Below are 19,744 nucleotides of genomic sequence, written 5' to 3' on the forward strand. Positions count from 1 at the left end.
GAGCCAGACTCCGTCTCAAAAAAAAAAAAAAAAAAAAAAAAGAACTTAATATTTAATATATGTGAAAAATTCACTCCTAAACCAACAGTAGCCTATCACTATCATTGTTAAATTAACATTGATTCTCTAAAAAATGTATTTAAATAATTTTACAATCACAACCTTTCTTCTCATGTTAGTTTTACAGCATTTGCAAATATTCTGTTTGAAGTGTTTTTATTTGTTCATTTGTTAGGTTTGTTTTTCTAACTGTTTTACCACAGGAAGTTTGTGGCTTGGCTTTTTCCTTTTGTTTGCAATTTTTAAAATTGATTTTAGATTTTCCACGAGAAATGTATTGCATGCAATTGCAGTGATAAAAATTTTAAGGTTATTATATTTTCTCAACAAGAACTCAACCAACCCTGTGTGTGTGTGTGTGTGTGTGTGTGTGTGTACTAAAGACATCTTCTAAAAAACTGGGGAGTGTCAGATAACTTAAAAAATTTCTGATCTGAAGATGTGTCAAAATGTAGCCAGGAACAACATTTCTTAGAGAAGCACAACTTGATTGTTTCACTTAATATATCTGGTTTGGGTTGAATAGAAGATGTCTATACCAGAGCATTAACAAACATTGTAATTTGCTGGGGTCAGCCAGGTCTGAGGCTCTGAGATTGAAAGTCATGTTAAATTATGCTATCAGCTTTCAAAACCTCATTAGACTTAACCCATTTAGGCGCCACTGACTTCTCGGAATCACCAATAGAACGCTAATCAGAAACCCACAGAGCAGCCAGTCTTCTGCTATCAAAAACCTCAGTATAATTTGTGTATTAATATTTCAAAAAGTTTGTAGAAACACGTACTCCCCACTGAGCACTACCACCAGTTCAGATACAGTTACAGTCACTCATCCTGGCTAGAGCCGCTGACTGCTCTCTGTCTGTCTCTGGACTTGGCAACTGGAGAGAGAAAAAGACAGCAGAAAATGAAATGAATGCCTTCATTTGATCTGTGATTAATAAATTCCCATAATTGGAGAGTCAGACAACCAGTAAACAGAAGACTATAAGTTACAGGAAAATGAGAATTTTATCCTGTAATATAGCCATCTGATTTTGAATACAGCTATATTACCTTGTTGTTTCAGAAGAAGCAATTTTTGAAGCTTTGTTTTTTTCTAATATTCTTCAAAACATTTAACATAATTTTCACCATGAACTGATAAAAATAAAGTCTCAGCAATATCCAACAAAGTAGTGCAATTAAAAGGTTTCTTAACTTACAGAAAATCAATTGATTTGCTTATTTATAAAGAGGAGAATCTCATAATATTTAAATTTCCTTACTTATAATGGCAGATATTTATTCATGTGGGCCCCTAAAGCGAAAATATTTACAGATACTTCTAAAAAGTTAGAATCTCAAGTTTAAATAAAACAGTTTAAAGTTATGCTAAAATAAATTAAAAAGTATTGTTTTAATTATAATTTTGATATTTTACATGTTAAAGTAAATTGATTATGATATTGAAATGGCAACCAGAATAAACAAACAAATGACTAAGACAGGCATATTTTCCATACTATATGACTTTGAGTATGAAATGTTCTTTAATATATTTAATTAGATGGAGGATGTTAAAAATCTCCATGGCATCATATAAACCATAGTCCCACGGAAGTTCTTGAATATTACATTTTTTAGTTGTTTTTACCGAATCACAGGGCATGGGCCTTATCAGGAGTCTAGGTCTACTCTAGTCCGGCTCCACCATGAGCTCATAAGTAGCACTGACAAGTCAATAAGCTTGACACCTTTAGTGGGAGCTCACACCTGACACCCCTTACAGTCCCAATCTTACATGCCTACATCAAAATCTTATGTGTGCACGCACACTTGTATGAATATAAACAAGATGTTCTATTGTCCTCCAGATCTGTCTGAATATAATGAATATTTTATTAAAGAATGCTATGATTTATATAAAAATATGAGCACACAACCATCTTCAACAGCTCTGATTTTAAAGGGGAACTCTTTTCACCTCTTTCACACATAGATGTGCCTGTTACAGATCTAATGAAGTGAGTAACAGACAGTGGATACCCTTTTCTTTGGTATATTATTCTGTGCCATCATGTACTTTGGTCTGACTGATAGTGCTGCAATTTATGTTAAGTGGGGGAATACTTCTCATTATACCAGACAGATTGAATAAATTTATGTATCTGAATTTGCATTGCAGCTAGCTGTTCAATTTTATAATCTTTTAATAATTAGAATTAAAGTTGTTCTTCTAGCTTACTATTGGCATAGAGAACTTCCATAAATCCATAAATCTCCTTTTTCTTCTTCTTCTTCTTCTTTTTTTTTTTTTTTTTTTTTTTTTTTTTTTTTGAGACAGAGTCTTGCTCTGTTGCCCAGGTTGGAGTTCAGTGGTGCAATCTCTGCTCACTCCAACTTCCGCCTCCTGGGTTCAAGTGGTTCTCCTCCCTCAGCCTCCCGAGTGGCTTGGATTACAGGTGTGAGCCACCATGCCTGGCTAATTTTTTTGTATTTTTAGTAGAGACAGGGTTTCACCATGTTGGACAGGATGATTGTGAACTCCTGACCTCAGGTGATCCATCCCCACTCTGCCTCCCAAAGTGCTGGGATTATAGGCATGCACCACCATGCCTGGCCTCCTTTATTATCTTTTAAAATGTTGAGTATGTTAAAAGAAAAATGAACATCTATTTAAATAATAAGACATAACATTAAATGAACATCTGTTACCTCTCCTAAAATTACAACATAATCAATAATTAAGTCCTACTCCTAATCCATCTCCCTTCCTCCCAAAACTAGCCCCAAGAAATAAACATTATTCTGCTCTCAGAACTGAGTTTTCCTAGTTGTAGCAGTTGACAAACAAACAAACAAACAAAGAAAAAACAGTTCTTTGTATTCTCAGACATGTTCAGTCACTGTATGAAAACAATTGCTCATCTTATTCCATCTCCTCAGTGCCTCTGTGATTAAAACTGTTCCATAGATTTGAACACAAATAGCTTTTAGGGCCAGCAAGTTAATATTGTCATGAGTGTGAGGTATGTTGCAGCCCATAGGCAATAGAACATAAAAGCCAAAATGAAATCCTCAGCTGTACAAGAAGAGCGTGATTATAATTATCAACATTCCAGCTACTACTTGCCAGTCTTTATTTTAGGCAAATGAGGAAAAGACCTGACAATAACCATGTGATCATCTAGTCAGATTACTGTGAGAAACTTCAAGAAGACCTATAAAAATACAAGACCTTACTTACCCACCATGAAGTAATCAAAATGTTTTATTCTATTCAGCATTAGCACTTTCTTCTCTGGTTATATGGAAGCAGAACATTCTGAATACAAGATCTAGCAAATCCCTATCTCTAATGAAATTTTTACAGATTATCATTTTTCCATAAAGTGATTATAATACAAATACACTTGCAAAGGTTTGTGTCAACAAGTGTTAAAAAATATATCTGAAATCTGGTAGGGATTTTGTTGTTTAGGTTAAGGGCTTTTAATGCCTTCAGTAACAAATTATTTTGTAGATGTGAATGTTGTCATTAGTAGTCTAACAAATATACATATTCATCCCGTACCTTTAAATTACTTTGGCTACAATGTTATCAATTGCTTCAAGAGATATATAATAGCATGTAATTAGTAAAGTTACATAGTCCTTATATCAAACAGCTATTTTGTACTGCCCTTATATGCTTGCTTATAAAAGTTTTTTTTTTTTTTTTTTTTTTTTTTACAATTAAGTTAGAAGGTTCACTTATATTTTGAAAGTAAACGCTCTTTTGTAATATATGGCACATGACAAATTTAAATTCTACTCAACCAATTAACTAGACAGTCCTAAAAGAAGGGAATAAATTACTTATGTTTCTTACTGAATAATCATGATTTCACCTGAAGTATATACATCGAATATGTTCCTAAATGGTAATGTACTATGTCAATGTAATTCTGTAAAAATATAGCTGTAGATATAGATGTAGTTGAATTCAGATATATCTATTAATTTTAGCCTTAGAACTTAAAATGACAGAAGACAACATAGAATCGGTCTCATCTATAATTGAATGTATAAAAGAACTGAGTATGTAGATCTAATTTTGGATCCATTGAGAGTGCTTCACTGACTGAATGAGAATGATGTGAAGGGATTGCAAAGGGAAAAAGGATGCTTTTACAAAGGCATATAAGGAACTCCATATTCTACCTTTTTGATGTTAGATTTTAAGTGAGAAAATAGAAGTTTTTCAGAAAAACAAATATATGAAGTTAGCTTCCAAATAATTGGCAATTTCACGCACCATGTGTGGGAGATGTTTACTTACTAAGAATTTTGTTTGTTTTTCAGACTGAGTCTCGCTCTGCCGCCCAGGCTGGAGTGCAGTGGCGCCATCTCTGCTCACTGCAAGCTCCGCCTCCTGGGTTCACGCCATTCTCCTGCCTCAGCCTCCCAAGTAGCTGGGACTACAGGCGCCCGCCACCACGCCCAGCTGATTTTTTGTATTTTTAGTAGAGATGGGATTTCACCGTGTTAGCCAGGATGGTCTCGATCTCCTGACCTCGTGATCCGCCTGCCTCGACCTCCCAAAGTGCTGGGATTACAGGCGTGAGCCACCGCGCCAGGCCTACTTGCCAAGAATGTTTCAAGCAGATTGATTAGGTGTTAGAAACAGCACTTAAAGCATTTTTTTTTTTTTTTTCCCCACCAGGATTAATTTAGCACAGGTTTGCCAAATAATGTACCCTATTTAGAAGGAAATTTAAAAGAAGACCATACTATATTTTTTCCAGCTATAGTAAGGTTTTACTCAACAATGACTATCCATTTTTAATTTAGACCCACACTTATGCCACATAATTGATCAGTCAGAAGAAGTATTTACACTAAACACCAACAAAGCAAAAGTAACCGTTCTCTATATGGAACATAACCTGAAGTGCTCTCAACTAGCTGAGTAAATAAGTATGGATTATTTATTTACCATGGATCGTCTGACTATGTCTATGCTGGACATTGTTGCTAACTTGGACACAGGTTTTGTTTTGTTTTGTTTTGTTTTTCATGTGTAAAGAGAAACTGCTGATTTATGTAGTTGAAAGAGACTTTTCTAATTGTTGATTCACAATCTAAACTCAGTTATTTTGAAAGGAGTAAAAATGCAGTAAAATATGAACATATTCTGTAACATTTTTTAAAAGAATGAATCAGTTTTTAAGCAGTTTTTAAGAGTGTGTACTACATATTCAAATATAAGATATTTGGACCACCAAATATTGTTGGACCACCAAATTTATTGTTAACCTGGATGCTTGTAGGAGTAATAATTCCACAGTAGTAAATTTTATTTTTTTATACATCATTTATTATTTTTCTATGTCTTCAAACCAAAGTAATTATTACTATTTAATATACTTTTTCTTTGGAAAATAGATTTTAAAGTGTTTACATTTGTCTTACTTTATACAACAGATATTCTCCAGAGAAGATGTAGAAAAATGTGATCTTTTTTTACCATAAAAATTACATGATAATAACAGTAATATATTACCTTTATTTCCGATATATCTTTAGTTAGCATGTGTTTCTAACACTTTACATATATTTTACTTTGCCATAGTCAGATAATCAAACAATTTATGGGTCAAACTAAGCATTCTAAAACCTGTCAGAACTGTTAACTAGTTTTTGTTTGTTTGTTTTGTTTTGTTACTGACAGCCAGTCTCTACCTCAAGTGAGATATTTTGATTTACTTCTTAGTAGTAAGACTAAAAAATTTCCATATATTAAATGCTCCTCAGTTCACTCAAATCTTCGGGTAAGATCTTAAAAAATAGAGAAAAGCAAATGTAAATAAAATTAATGTTTCTTGATTTATGAATCAAAATTCCTTGAAAGCAGATGACCAATTATAATTTATATGTTGTCTAAGTATCAAGTTTTCACATTGACTGACTTTCTTTTTTCTTTCTTTCTTTCTTTCTTTCTTTCTTTCTTTCTTTCTTTCTTTCTTTCTTTCTTTCTCTTTCTTTCTTTCTTTCTTTCTTTCTTTCTTTCTTTCTTTCTTTCTTTCTTTCCTTCCTTCTTTTCTTTCTTTTTTTCTTTCTTTCTTTCTTCCCTTCCTTCCTCCCTCCCTCCCTCTCTCCCTCTCTCTCTTTCTTTCTCTTTCTTTCTTTCTTTCTCTTTCTTTCTTTCTTTTCTTTCTTTCTTTCTCTTCTCTCCTTCCTTCCTTCCTTCCTTCCTTCCTTCCTTTCTTTCTTTCTTTCTTTCTTTCTTTCTTTCTTTCTTTCTTTCTTTCTTTCTTTCTTTCTTTCTTTCTTTCTCTTTCCTTCTTTCTTTTTCTCTTTCTTTCTCCCCTTCCTTCCTTCCTTCCTTCCTTCCTTTCTCTTTCTCCCCTTCCTTCCTTCCTTTCTTTCTCTTTCTTTCTTTCTTTCTTTCTTTCCTTCCTTCCTTCCTTCCTTCCCTCCCTCCCTCCCTCCTTTCTTTCCTCCTTCCTTCCTTCCTTCCTTCCTTCCTTCCTTCCTTCCTTCCTTCCTTCCTTCCTTCCTTCCTTTCTTTCTTTCTTTCTTTCTTTCTTTCTTTCTTTCTTTCTTTCTTTCTTTCTTTCTTTCTTTCCTTTCTTCTTTCTTTCTTTCTTTCTTTCTCTCTCTCTCTATTTTTCTATTTTTTTTCTCTCTTTCTTTCATCTATGGTCACATACATGCATGAAATCATTAAAATCATGTAATATTAAATGTATCGATTATATTTTGTAGACAAGTCCCAGCCTTTGAAACAAAATTTTTAAATGAAAACAAGACTCTCATATCATATCTTGCAACTATTAATCACAAAAAATTCCTTTTAATTATGGAATAAAATATATCCTTGATGATATAATCTGAACATAAAGGGCAAAAAATAGTTGTGTAATTGTTCAAGTTTTTCACATTCATTATTGTAGATATCTGTATAAATATAGATATGCTTTAGAGCACTCAAAATATAGATTATTACAAAAGCATAATTTTTCTTTCAAGAATTAATAAATTTACAGATGTATACAATATATTCTTATAATGTTTTCTTTTCTTAAGATCTCACCATTTCACTTTATCAGTTTTTCTAGACCATTAGTTCTCAAACTTGAACGTGCATCAGACAAGTTTAAGTTTGAGAACGAAGGCTCTAGAAGTACTTAAGACACAGATTGCTGGGCCTTACCCACAGAGTCTCTAATTATTAGGTCTGAGAAGGAACTATATAACTTGCAGTCTATCAAGATCCCAGTTAATGCTGATACTACTGTTATAGTAATTCCACTTTGAAAACCAGAGTTATAAAATAAGAAGGATAGGTCTTTCTCTGCTTCGAAAGCTAGAGTTATAAATTGAGAAGGACAGTTATTTCTGTGCTCTCTTTTCAGATCAAGGAAACTAAGAATGCTTATTTATTTGTGAACTATATTAATTTTCTATTGCATAAAAATATGGAAGGCTTTATAGAATTTTCCTGCCCCTTAAAAAAATACACAATACAAGTTATAACTATTTCTTTGAATTAGAGTTCTGGAAATAAATTCAACTATTAATGTAGTTATAAATATAATGTAAAATTGAACTAATTTCATATTCTATGACTGAAATTATTATAATACTGCAGAATTAAACTTGATTTCATTAGTTTTATACATTCTACATATAAAGGTCAAATAGGGCCTAATATTCAAATTACAAATGGAGATTAACAATTTCAATGGGTATGATTATTTGTATCAACATACTTCAGCATAAGCTATCTGAATAAATGCTTATTTTTCCACATTGTTTTTCTCCTATTGAATCAATGCCATCATCATTATAAAGACTCATTTTCTTCATATGTATAATTGACCATTCATCACTTGGAAAATGACGAATGAACTCCATTGTAATATTTAATCTCTGAAAGAAGGTCTTATTTTGACATTTCATTTCCTTTCGACATTGTTTATCCTCCCTGGTATATAGACTAGGAATTATAGCACTAAATAAAATTTGTGCCTTTAGTTATGGAACACAATTCAGGAGACTGGGCTCTTATCTAGGACAAGTGAATGTAATGAAATAAATGATTAAAAAAATAAAGCCTCATAGAGCTAGGAAAAGGTCAGCTAGAGGGCGAAAAATTACTGAAAGCTCCAGAGACTACAAAATAATAACGTAGAATTTGTGATTGAACTACTTAAGGATGAGATGTGTGTGGCCAAGGGAGGAAGAGACTGCAAGAGATATTAAAGGCAATAAAATGCAGAAGGTTCATGTGAAATACTCAAAGGAAGAAAAAAATTAGGGTTTCTGAAAAATCAAATTAAGTCCATATCTAGGAAGACTATTAAGATAATGTAGGAAACAAGCTCTAGAAGCAAGATATGAAAATTCAATGTCGATGACCAGCATGCAAAACCGGATATTCAACTCTAGGAAAATTCTGTGTGGATACGAAGAGAGGCTTCCTTCTTATGGGATGGGATGTTGGGCAAAGGAGGAAGGATTTGAAACACAGATTTAAGATGACAAAGAAATAGAGTTCAAGTTCTGAAACTACTGTAGGAACCAAAATGCTGCTAAGAAACAAGAAAGATAAGTCTTAATATCTAAATCAAGTTAAAAATACAGTGCGAAGACAGCAACATCAAAGAATACTAGATGTTGGATTTATTCTTAGAAGTTATACTAGTTATTCATCTTCACTTCTTATAGGTGAGAACCAGAATTATGAATGAAATTGGAGGCTGAAGTTTATATTGCTCTACTTTGAAGACATTAAAAAAAAAAAAAAAAGAAGAAGAAAAAAACAAGCCATGTGCTTGGAAAGACATTACATGCATATATACGAATATAATACCATACTTATTAACTTGCTCTATTACTTGGATACATCTACTAATAAAGGAATAATATTTGTTGTAAATTATAAACCAAAGGGAATGTTATTTCAGTACATTTATTACCCACACTTAAACCTCTGAATTCATCTCTACTTATTGAATTACCTGAGCCACCCTTTTTGACTTTTACTATGGAGCTAAGCCAAGACCACGATTTCAGGAATCAATAGGGTCTGTGCTGTGTTGTAAAGCAACAAAACTCCCTGGAAGTATTCAGCTTACAAATTCCTCAGTAAAAGCAGAAATCTCTGGGCATCTTTTTTCTTCTAAAAATATAGAGCAAATTGTATAACATGCTACAGAGATTTGGGGTGTAAAAACAGTATATCTTAATTTTCTGCTAAAACAAGGAAAGATTCTGAAGTGTGACAAAGCTTTTTCAGATTTCTACAGTCTTAGGGAACAGCTGCTTTCCTACACCAGTTTTTTTTTTTTTTTTTTTTCTATGATTAGGTACCTGAAAATAAAGTAAGATTCTGATATTCACCTCTTCCTTCTTCTTCTTCTCATTTCTGCAAAGAGCATATTTCTCTTTGTGTCTTCAAATGTTACTATTACATTAAGTCTATAGTTTATCAGTAAATGATGAGTTATGTCTGTTTTAGAGGAAGTATAATATGTTTCACATATATCAATTTCACTAAGTACCCAAGACATTTTCTTCAATTTGCACTTTATTAGTAAAGAGGAAGAAAAGTTAGTATTTTGATCTACATCATTCATATCCTATTTATTCACCAAGTGATTCAAACACAGGCGAGAAAGAGGTCATTGTCGGATAACTGACTCAGGAAACTTGAGAAAACTTAAGAAACAAATGTGACAGTAAAATACATATGAAGGAAATGTGCTGGGCCAAGTGGCTTTAGGTGCTTTAACAAGCAGGGAACTGAGGTTCCCCTGACTCTGATATGGACAGGAGGCAGAAAAATACTGAGTAAAAGAGGCTGATCTCTGGCAAGCGCCCCACCTTCAAGCCTGGACCTGCAGTCCAAGGGAATTTTACATCCTTGTTTTCCTGCTCGAATGTTGCCTCTTCCAAAACCACCCTAGCATTGGTACATGCCCACTCCAATTTCTGTACCTGTAAAAACCCGAGGCTCCACTAGGAATGGAGAGGCAGCGAAGGAGAGAAAAGAAGCAGCTTGACTTCAGAGGGATGGCTTCATGGTGGGACCTCAGAAAAGAGTTCAACCAGGAATGACCGAACTCTAGGGGAAGACCAGCATCCCACTTCATCCCTTTTCCAGCTCTCCATCTCGCTGAGTGTCACTTTCACTGGCAATAAAATCCCCTGCAATTACCACCTTCAGTTTACTCATGTGACCTGATTCTTCCTGGACACTGAACAAGAGCTCAAGATACAGAAGGCTGTCACACTGAACCTTTAAACACCTAAGCTGTCTACGGATGTCAAAGCTAAAAGAGCACACGGTAACACACACCCTCTGGGGATCCGGGAGTTGCGGGTACCCTCCTAGATGGTGCTGTGGGGCTGCACCGAGTTCTGCTCCTGCTGCTGCCCAGATGCACTCATCCTGGCCCCTGCACCCACTTACCTGCACGCTCCCATCCCTCAGACGCGTTGAAATCTGCCGTCTGAGGAAATGAGCTACCACCTTTGCGAGTCCCACAGAGGAGTCAGGGAAAGTTTCCTGTTTCAACTTCATGCGCATGGCTTTTGAGGGCCTGACAAATAACAGGACTTGCCAGCTCTAGACTATGTGGAATAGGTCAGGCAGGTCCTTAACAGATAGTTTTGAGACTAGAAATATACTTTGCCTAATTTAATCCGATCTGCAAGAAAGAAAACATCTGAGTCCTGCCATGTACACAGTATTAATGCAATTCTGAATTAAATCATTAGTGCCAGACCAGGTAAGGCGGAAAAAAAAAAAAAAAAAAAAAAAATCAGAATGCCAAATTTGTATCTCTGTAACCATATTTTTTCCTTTAATCAGATCAGTATATCTAAAAGTTCACCAATTTGATTGATCTCATAAAAGAACTGATTTAATTTATTGTGGTTTTTCTATTTCATACATTTCTGGTATTGTTATTATAATTAGTATCATGATATATTATTATTATTGCTTTCTCCCTTCAAGAACTTTGTGCATAAACTTTGTTTTTCCTTTTTTCTGGCTTCTTAAGGTAGAACCTTATATAATTGAGATTAAATATTTTTATTTTCATGTAATAATTTAAAGTTAGAGAATTCCATCTATGTGTTATTTTACTTGTGTCTCACAAATTTTGATGTTTTCATTATCATTCAGTTCAAAATATTTTCTTTAAAATACAGAATTTTTTATGACTTATTTCTTGAATCCATTGACCATTTAGAAGTGTGTGTGTGTGTGTGTGTGTGTGTGTTTGAGATAGAGTCTCATTCTGTCACCCAGGCTGGAGTACAGTGGCATAATCTGGGCTTTCTGCAACTTCTGCTGCCTGGGCTCAAATGATCCTCCACCTTTATCCTCCTGAGTAGCTAGGACCACAGGCAAGGGCCACCATGCCCCACTAATTATTTGTTTTTCTTTGTAGAGACAGGTGTTCACCATGTTGTCCAGGCTCATCTTGAACTCCTGAGCTCAAGGTTATCTGCCTGTCTTGGCCTCCCAAAGTGCTGTAATTACAGTCATGAGATCTGTACCCCACATGTGTGTATTTTAAAAAATTTCTGAACATTTGGGTATATTTTATCTTTCTGTTATTTTAGTTTTTGAAATAAACTCCTATCTGTATTTATATTCTAGCTTATGATCTTGGTTAATGTTTCATGTGCACTTGGAAAAGAATGTGTTTTCTGTAATTTTAGGATGTTCAATAAATATCAATTAGGTCAAAGTAGTTGGTATGGTTTTAACATTTATACATTTGTTATTGTGAGAAGGCTGGAAAAATATTCACTTATGATTGATTCATCTGTTTTTTGCCTTTAGTATCTAAATATCTGTTAGTAGTTGCTGCATGTAGTTTGGAGCTGTTATTATTTAGACTGTTTTTACCTCTGGACACATTAAATTTTTATCATTAGGAAATTTCCCTCTTTATTTCCTGTAATACTTTTGTATTACTTCATCTGAAAATAATGGCCACAATAGATCTCTTATGGTTACTGTTTTAATTTCATGGTAGACATTTTTCTATTAGCTGTGTCTTTACATTTAAAGTGTGTCTCTTAGAGAGAGAAAAATAAATAAGAGTTGTTGTTTTTAAATTCAATCTAAAAATATCTGCATTTTAATGTGAGTGTTTAATCCATTTAGACTTAATGTAATTATTTATATGGTATGTTTAAGTCTATCATCTTGCCAATCATTTTCAGTATTTTTAATTTACTTTTATTCCTCTATTTTTCCTCTTTTCTCATCTTATAACTCTATTTTATTTTCTGAGTGTTGGCATTTTAAAATATTTTAAAATATATTTTAATCTATTTTCAAAAACTATGTTGCTTCACAGATACTTTAAGAAACTTAAAACACTACTTTCAGTTTTCTTTTCCTTTTCTTTGAGCAATTTCTGTAATATTTTTGAATTTTATGTATTCTAGAAATCCTATAATAGGTAATCATTTTGGTTTATTAAATTTTCTTTTATTTATTATGACATTTGCAAGTTCTAGTGCTATTCATTTTTTAAAATTCATATAAAATTATATTTCATTAAACTAAAGCATTTTTTAAAATATTTTCTTAGAGTGTAAATCTATTGTCAAGACAGTGAATTCTCTCAGTTTTCTTTGTCTATTGTCAATGTGTGAAATACAATTGTTTCATATATTCTGGAATGTATGAAAAGTCCAATATTCTGATGATTACTATTATAGACTGTTATATATTGAATTGTCCCCCACCCCTATGTGTGAAATACAATTGTTTCATATATTCTGGAATGTATGAAAAGGCCAATATTCTGATGATTACTATTATAGACTGTTATAGATTGAATTGTCCCCCACCCCTAAACTCATACACTGAAACCCTGACCCCCAATATAACTATATTTGGAACATGGTTTTTAAGGAGGTAATTAAGGTTAAATAAGTTCGTAGAGTAGACTAGTGTTTTTACAAAAAGACGAGTAAACAGGGCTCTTTTTCTAGCCTCACTTACTGTGTGTACACACATGTGAGGACAATGCAAGAAGGTGATCATCTGCAAGGCAAGGACAGAGGCCTCCTCAGAAAGCAACCTGTCTGACACCTTGATTTGAACTTCTACCCTTCAGAACTATACAAAAATAATATTTGATTGAATAAGCCACCCAATCATGCACTTTGTTATGGCAACCTGAGCGGACAAAAACAACTACAGTGGGAGAGGCAATCAGTTACCATTTATTCCATCTGGTTGAAATACATCTTATTGTTCTTTTGCTCCCACCGCCCACCACACATCCCCAATTGTCAGTAGGGTAAATTTCTGATATTTGTCTAGATCTTCTTAAGAAAAAGTCCCTTAATGTGCAATCTCTTACTTGTTTTAGGTTTGGTAATTACTTCAGTTCTGTGTTTTTTAGAGACTTGGTCTTGCTCTGTCACTTAGGCTGGAGTGTACGGGAACAATCATTAGCTCACTGTTACTTAAAGTTCTAATGATCAAATTAGATTTCAACAAACAAAATTACTGATACACCTACAGAGGAACAGAAAATATTATTAACAAATAGGAAGTAAAAGGTACTATTGCATATTCTTGGGTTTGAATGGCAAATATTTGCAATATTTTCAGTGAAACAACTCAATAAAAGTATTGCAAAATTAAATCTTAAAAGACCAACTAAACAGGCTTATGTCTGAAAAAAAATCTGTCTATAAAAATACACTTCACTTAAAAAATAAGGGAAAACAAAAGTAGTTAAAAACATGCTTTACCATTGACACCAAATTAGAAAAAAATATATATATATATAATATATAGGGACATGCCAATACTGCCTGAGGTGGAGGAAGAGAGAATTTCCTCAGCAAAGAGGTTATAATCTTAAAGAAAATAGTAGAAAGATTTGAAGATCCATTTTTCATCTCTTATACTCCTACACTGCTGCTGTCAACTTTATGTCCAGGAATGTCAGTTCTTTCTCTTGCCCTTTATTAAAATCTGATCATAAACTTAGAAAACAGCTATAAGACCAGAAACCACAAAAACTACCATTGTTTAAAACAGAAAAAGTAAATCTTAACAATGGAATTTCGAGCATAAGGGAGAGAGGGGAGAGGCATTTATTGTGGTTTTCACTACAAGAAACACACAGGTCATAAGACGGTTTTAAGTCATGCCTCATGCCTAATAATTTTAGAAAAGTTAGGGGGAAAAATTACTTTGATTTACATTATCTGACTGCATCATTATGTCTCATAAAACATGCATGATCTGTTATGGATTCCATTATGTGTGTTTAAAATGCAATTTCAAATTCTATTGTGTTAAATGATTAGATCATTGCAGTATTCTAGAAATAATGGCAGATACTCTTTCTTTATAGAGCAGTAAACATTAAGAGGTAATTCACATAAGTGTGAAGACAAAATTAAAGAATCAGTAGTGGATGCTGTAAATTACTCCAGAAAATGAAAAACAAATAAGTAAGCATAAGTTTGCATTTATTATTTTCATGCACCAATATATTCATTTATAATTGAGCTAATAATTTAAATTCCGGTTTCTGATTTGATCCGAAAGAATGAGAACTTTCCTAAGCAATTTATTTGAAAAATTATAATATGATGTATTCAAAATCACATTCCTTATCTCCACCAATATTCTTTCTTTATAGAGAATATGGTAATATATTGTCTGCAATGAATATGCAAGTTAGAGCTCACTAAATGTGGCCATCTTTGCTTTTCTCTCCTCCTCTTCTTTAATTTCTTGCAAGTTGTAGAACTTGAGCACGAATTTTTGGAAATAGTGGTTTGTGCTGGATGTAAAATAAGTCAGTGAAATTTTATAAAATAGTTTCTCCCCTTGTAAGATGAAACTTTGGCCACTGTTCAAAAGATAGCACAAAAATTATTTTATGACCCATATTTTAAAGCAAAAGAAAAATAGCCTCTATTATTTATATTATTCCAATGCAACAAATACATTCAAATATTGACTTTCTTTTATGTAAAACAAGAAAGTAAAATAAACCATCTATTTTCTACATTTAACAGTGATTTATTCATTTCAGAAGTGGAAGCTCTATAGAAAAATATTATACTGGTATACATTTTTTAAATTGCCCTCTCATTTTGAACACAAGCTGTAAGTCTCTAAAAAGAACACTCACTCTAAAAATAGCACTTTTCATTTTCTTTGCCTGTTTGTTCTTATATTCAGTTTTGACCCTGTGGGATAGGCATGGTGCACTGAAAGAAGACCAGGTGTAACTAGTGATACTGAAATTAGAATTAAGCAGTAGAGTCAGCATGATAGAGGAATTCTGCATGGTGCAGGGACATTCCCCATGCTCATGACATCACACTTACCTGCCTTCCATTAGTGTTTATTGCATAAGTCTTCAGAGTATAGCCAACAAAAGGAATAAATCAAGAAGTGGGTCAGGAAGTCCCACTGAATACACATCTACAACATATCCTATATTGCTCTACTTCTCTTCGTGTTCACCAAAACCTCCTTAGTTCACTGCCATGTTCTTAATATTTGTGTCCCCCCAGAATTCACATGTTAAAAGCCTAAAGTCCCAGGTGATGGTATTAGGAGGCGAGGCCTTTGGGAGATGATTAGGTCATGGAGGGCAGAGCCCTTATGAATTGAACTAGTGCCCTTATAAAAGAAGCCCCAGAGAGAGTCCTAAGCCATTCCAACATTTGAAGTTAGAGTCAGAAGACAGCTGTTTATGAGGAAGGAAGCACCTAATCGGCAGGCACTGTGATCCTGGATTTCCCAGCCTCTAGAACTGTGAGAATAAATTTCTCTTGTTTCAAAGTCACTCAGTCTATGTACTTGTTATAGCAGCCTGAAAGGCTTAAGAAAGCCTGAACATGCTTAATCTTCTGCATAGCTTCTAAAGTTGTCTTTCTATTCTCTACTTCATTCAAATATTTTCTATATGGAAACTAAAGTAACCATTTAAAAAATAATTCAGGCTATGTGTCTTCCTTGCCTAAAATCTTCCACTGTCACTAATTAACTCAGAATAACATCTGAACATTTTCCTGAGAGTATAAGGATCTATATAACTCAATTTCCATCTAACTTTTCAAGTTTACCTTGAACCCTTCTTCTCTTTGCTCATTACTCTGCAGCCATCTTGGCCTTTTTCTTGTCTCCCAAGTATTCCAGTCTTCTTTACATACCGGGCCTTGAACTTGCTCTTCCTTCTGCCTGCAATATCATTGCCTACACTGTTGCATGCCTGGCTCCCTCTCTTTTCAGGTGTCAGCACCGTTGTTCCACCCTCAGCAAGGCTTTCTCTGGAATAACGCAAACTTTAGACATTCTATTGTATCGTCCTCTTCTTTTTTCCTAGAGTACTTACAAATCTCTAGTAATGGTTCAATCATTTTTCACATGATTATGTCTTTAGTACCCCAAGAGAGTATAAATTTCATCAGATGAGACTTTTTTTTTCTTTCTACTAGTCAGAATGAAATAGTAGTAGTCCTTAGCTTATTACAATGTTTATGACACAATAGGCGCTCAATAAATATAGAATGAAATATTAATGAAAACATAGAGGTGTTTCTTTGTTTTGTTTTCTTCTTAATTTTTTTTTTTTTTTTTTTTTTTCCCCTCTATGTGGTAAGGGAACCAGTTACAAGGATCCTTTTCTTAGTGGTGTTATGCTTGCTCTTAACAATAGCTAAGCTATTTATTTGTGAATGTGGCGGTAGATTCTCCAGGAGAGACAGTGAGCTAATTCAATGACAAAAACCCAAGCACAGAAGTAAGACCTACTTCCTGCCAATTTAGAAACAAAAATTGAGTCATCTGAGAAACTCAGTAAATGACCCAATATAGTGTTTAAGATAAAATAACTCCTCAGAATGTAAGAGTATATTAAATTGCTTTGTCCATGAGTTGATCAGAGATAAGGATTTTAGTAAAGCAGATTATTTGGGATGTACAGGGATTATCATCAAGGAAGGGGGAGTGATACAGGGAAGGGAAAGCAACCAGTGACCAGTGAAGATCAAACTTTTAAGCCAGCTAAAACAACAGGAAAACAGACTACTCTCACAGTGGACTCTGAAACTTTATGTAAAACATTTCAGAAATATCTTTCCAAGAGAAGTAAGGGAGCTAGGGTATTTATACTTATTGGTTAAAGGCTACTTCTGGGAAGTTGACTTTCAGGTATTAAAAGCTTTGCTGGCTGGGCGCGGTGGCTCAAGCCTGTAATCCCAGCACTTTGGGAGGCCGAGACGGGCAAATCACAAGGTCAGGAGATCGAGACCATCCTGGCTAACACGGTGAAACCCCGTCTCTACTAAGAAATACAAATCTAGCCGGGCGAGGTGGCTGGCGTCTGCAGTTCCAGCTACCCGGAAGGCTGAGGCAGGAGAATGGCGGAGAATGGCGTAAACCCGGGAGGCGGAGCTTGCAGTGAGCTGAGATCCGGCCACTGCACTCCAGCCTGGGCGACAGAGCGAGACTCCGTCTCAAACAAAAACAAAAACAAAAACAAAAACAAAAAACAAACAAACAAACAAAAGCTTTGCTATGTGGGAAGCAGAGTGGTTTTACAGGGATCCTGGATCGGGGGTGGAGGCAGAGAGAGGAGAAGACCTTAGATATAGATGCAGATAACATCCATAGCTGGAAGACATAGAAAGGTCTGAAGAATATAGGCAGAGTATGAATATGTTTGTAAGAGACACAAAGAACAGCATACAGAGTTAGAGCTGAGTTCACCTGGTGGTTGTTCCAAATGCTGGCTCGGGGATAGTTCTGTTTCCAGTGACTTCATGTCCCAATGTCAATGAGGAACTGGGATGAGGATTTCTCTTCTCAGCACTGGGGAAACCAGTCTGTCACCCTGAAAGGAGTCCTTCTGTCTTTGGAGAGTCATAGTTCCCTAACAGGTACCATTTTTTAAGAAATTACCATACCGTTCACACATTTGGGAGCCAACACTTGTGTCCTATGCACTCAGAGGAAATTACAAGCTCGATCACATCATCAGTTGAAGAGACTTTGTCCGGTTAGTGACCCTTTCACACCCTTCACACAAGTGTGTTGTCGGTGTTGACAGTCCTACTACATATAAGCTGCTCATTTCTGTTCCATAGCCAGGAAGTCAAGGGCAGTCCAAAGTAATCACTCTTTTCCATTTTAGGCTATGGGAGACATTCTTATGCACAGTTTCTGCAGCTCCAGTAGTTTGGTGAGTGGGAGGGAGTGGTGTCCAGTGGCTTTTTCGCTCCTGCACTTCAGTGAGAGTGAGAAAGGATTACAGCTCTTTTTACTCTCACACCCTGCAGCTCGGCAAGTTCTGGGTTCTCGTCCTACAACCAAGAGGAATAATATATGCGGACACTGGAGAGTGAGTGAGAGAGAAAAGAATTTTATTGAGCGACAGAAAAACACCTCTCAGCTGCAAGAGGGGACCCTGAAAGTGGGTAGCCATCTGTGAGACTGAGACCAGGGTTTCTATGAGCTTAGAATGGCGGAGTGTGTGCTGATTGTTCCATGGGTGCTCTTGGAAAAAGCACCATTCAACTGGTTAGAAAGCATCATTCTGAAGGAACCAATTGAAAAAGAAAGTGGGTAAGATGGGGATGGAAGTTCTCACTCTGGTCATGGACTCTATCCGGAACTGACAGTTCAGTTTTCAGCCTTTAAACTGTCTTTGGATTGAAGGTCAGGTTTCACCAGGAACCCATCCCTGTCTGCCTAGGAATCTGTCTGTCTCCTGCCACCATTACAATGATTGGGATAGATACATCTCTGTTCTAACTTCAATGTTTTTCCTTTTATAATAACAGTTCCAACTTTTTATCTAAATTGATTATTTTTGATTACTATTTTTGTAGCATATATCTTTATTAACTTAGTTTAATATGTATTTGTTGATTCATATAATGATTTTTGTTTCATTTTCAGTGGCTTGAAACCAATAAATAGAATATTAATGAAGAATATGAGATGAAGTAAGTTCCAGCACCATCACTGGCAACCAAAATCCTTGTGTAGGAGTTTGATAGGTAGCAGATTCTGAAGGCTGAGATAATGTTTGTGCTCTAAGTATACCCCAAACAACTGCAGAAAAGTAAAATGTATTTAAAGAAAGCCTAAAATAATACAAATTTTTAGCAATTTTGAGATAATTTACCTATGTAAGCTGATATGAAATTAATCCATTATTTAAGGTTTGAAAGACCGCTTTTGTTTTTCCTTTTAAAAACTATGACTAGATGTTTATTTGAAAGTGGAGACAATTCTTTCTCTTAGACTATCCTAAAAGATTTATAATTGTACTAGCAAATTGGATGTAAGATTATTTTTGCCAATTTGCATAGGCAGTGACATCCTTAAGGAAATCCCACTTCTTTTCACGAGTGTAAAAATGTATTTAAGTAGATTTTTCTACTTTAGAGAATACCACTGGTATTTTCTAAATATTGAACTAGATTAAAACACACACACACACACACACACACACACAAAATTCCCTGTGATAGCAAACCTTTTGTTTATTTAATAATTCCAATTGTAAACAAATGACATCACAGTCTGCTTTGGTGGAGTTTAAGCCATCATAGATAAAGGAGGCATATTTGGATATATATTTTGAACTCAATTGAAGAATTGCTTCATACTCTGAAGAAATATTAATAC

This window comes from Chlorocebus sabaeus, chromosome 7 (genome assembly GCF_047675955.1).
Source record: "Chlorocebus sabaeus isolate Y175 chromosome 7, mChlSab1.0.hap1, whole genome shotgun sequence".
Taxonomy (NCBI): Eukaryota; Metazoa; Chordata; class Mammalia; order Primates; family Cercopithecidae; genus Chlorocebus; species Chlorocebus sabaeus.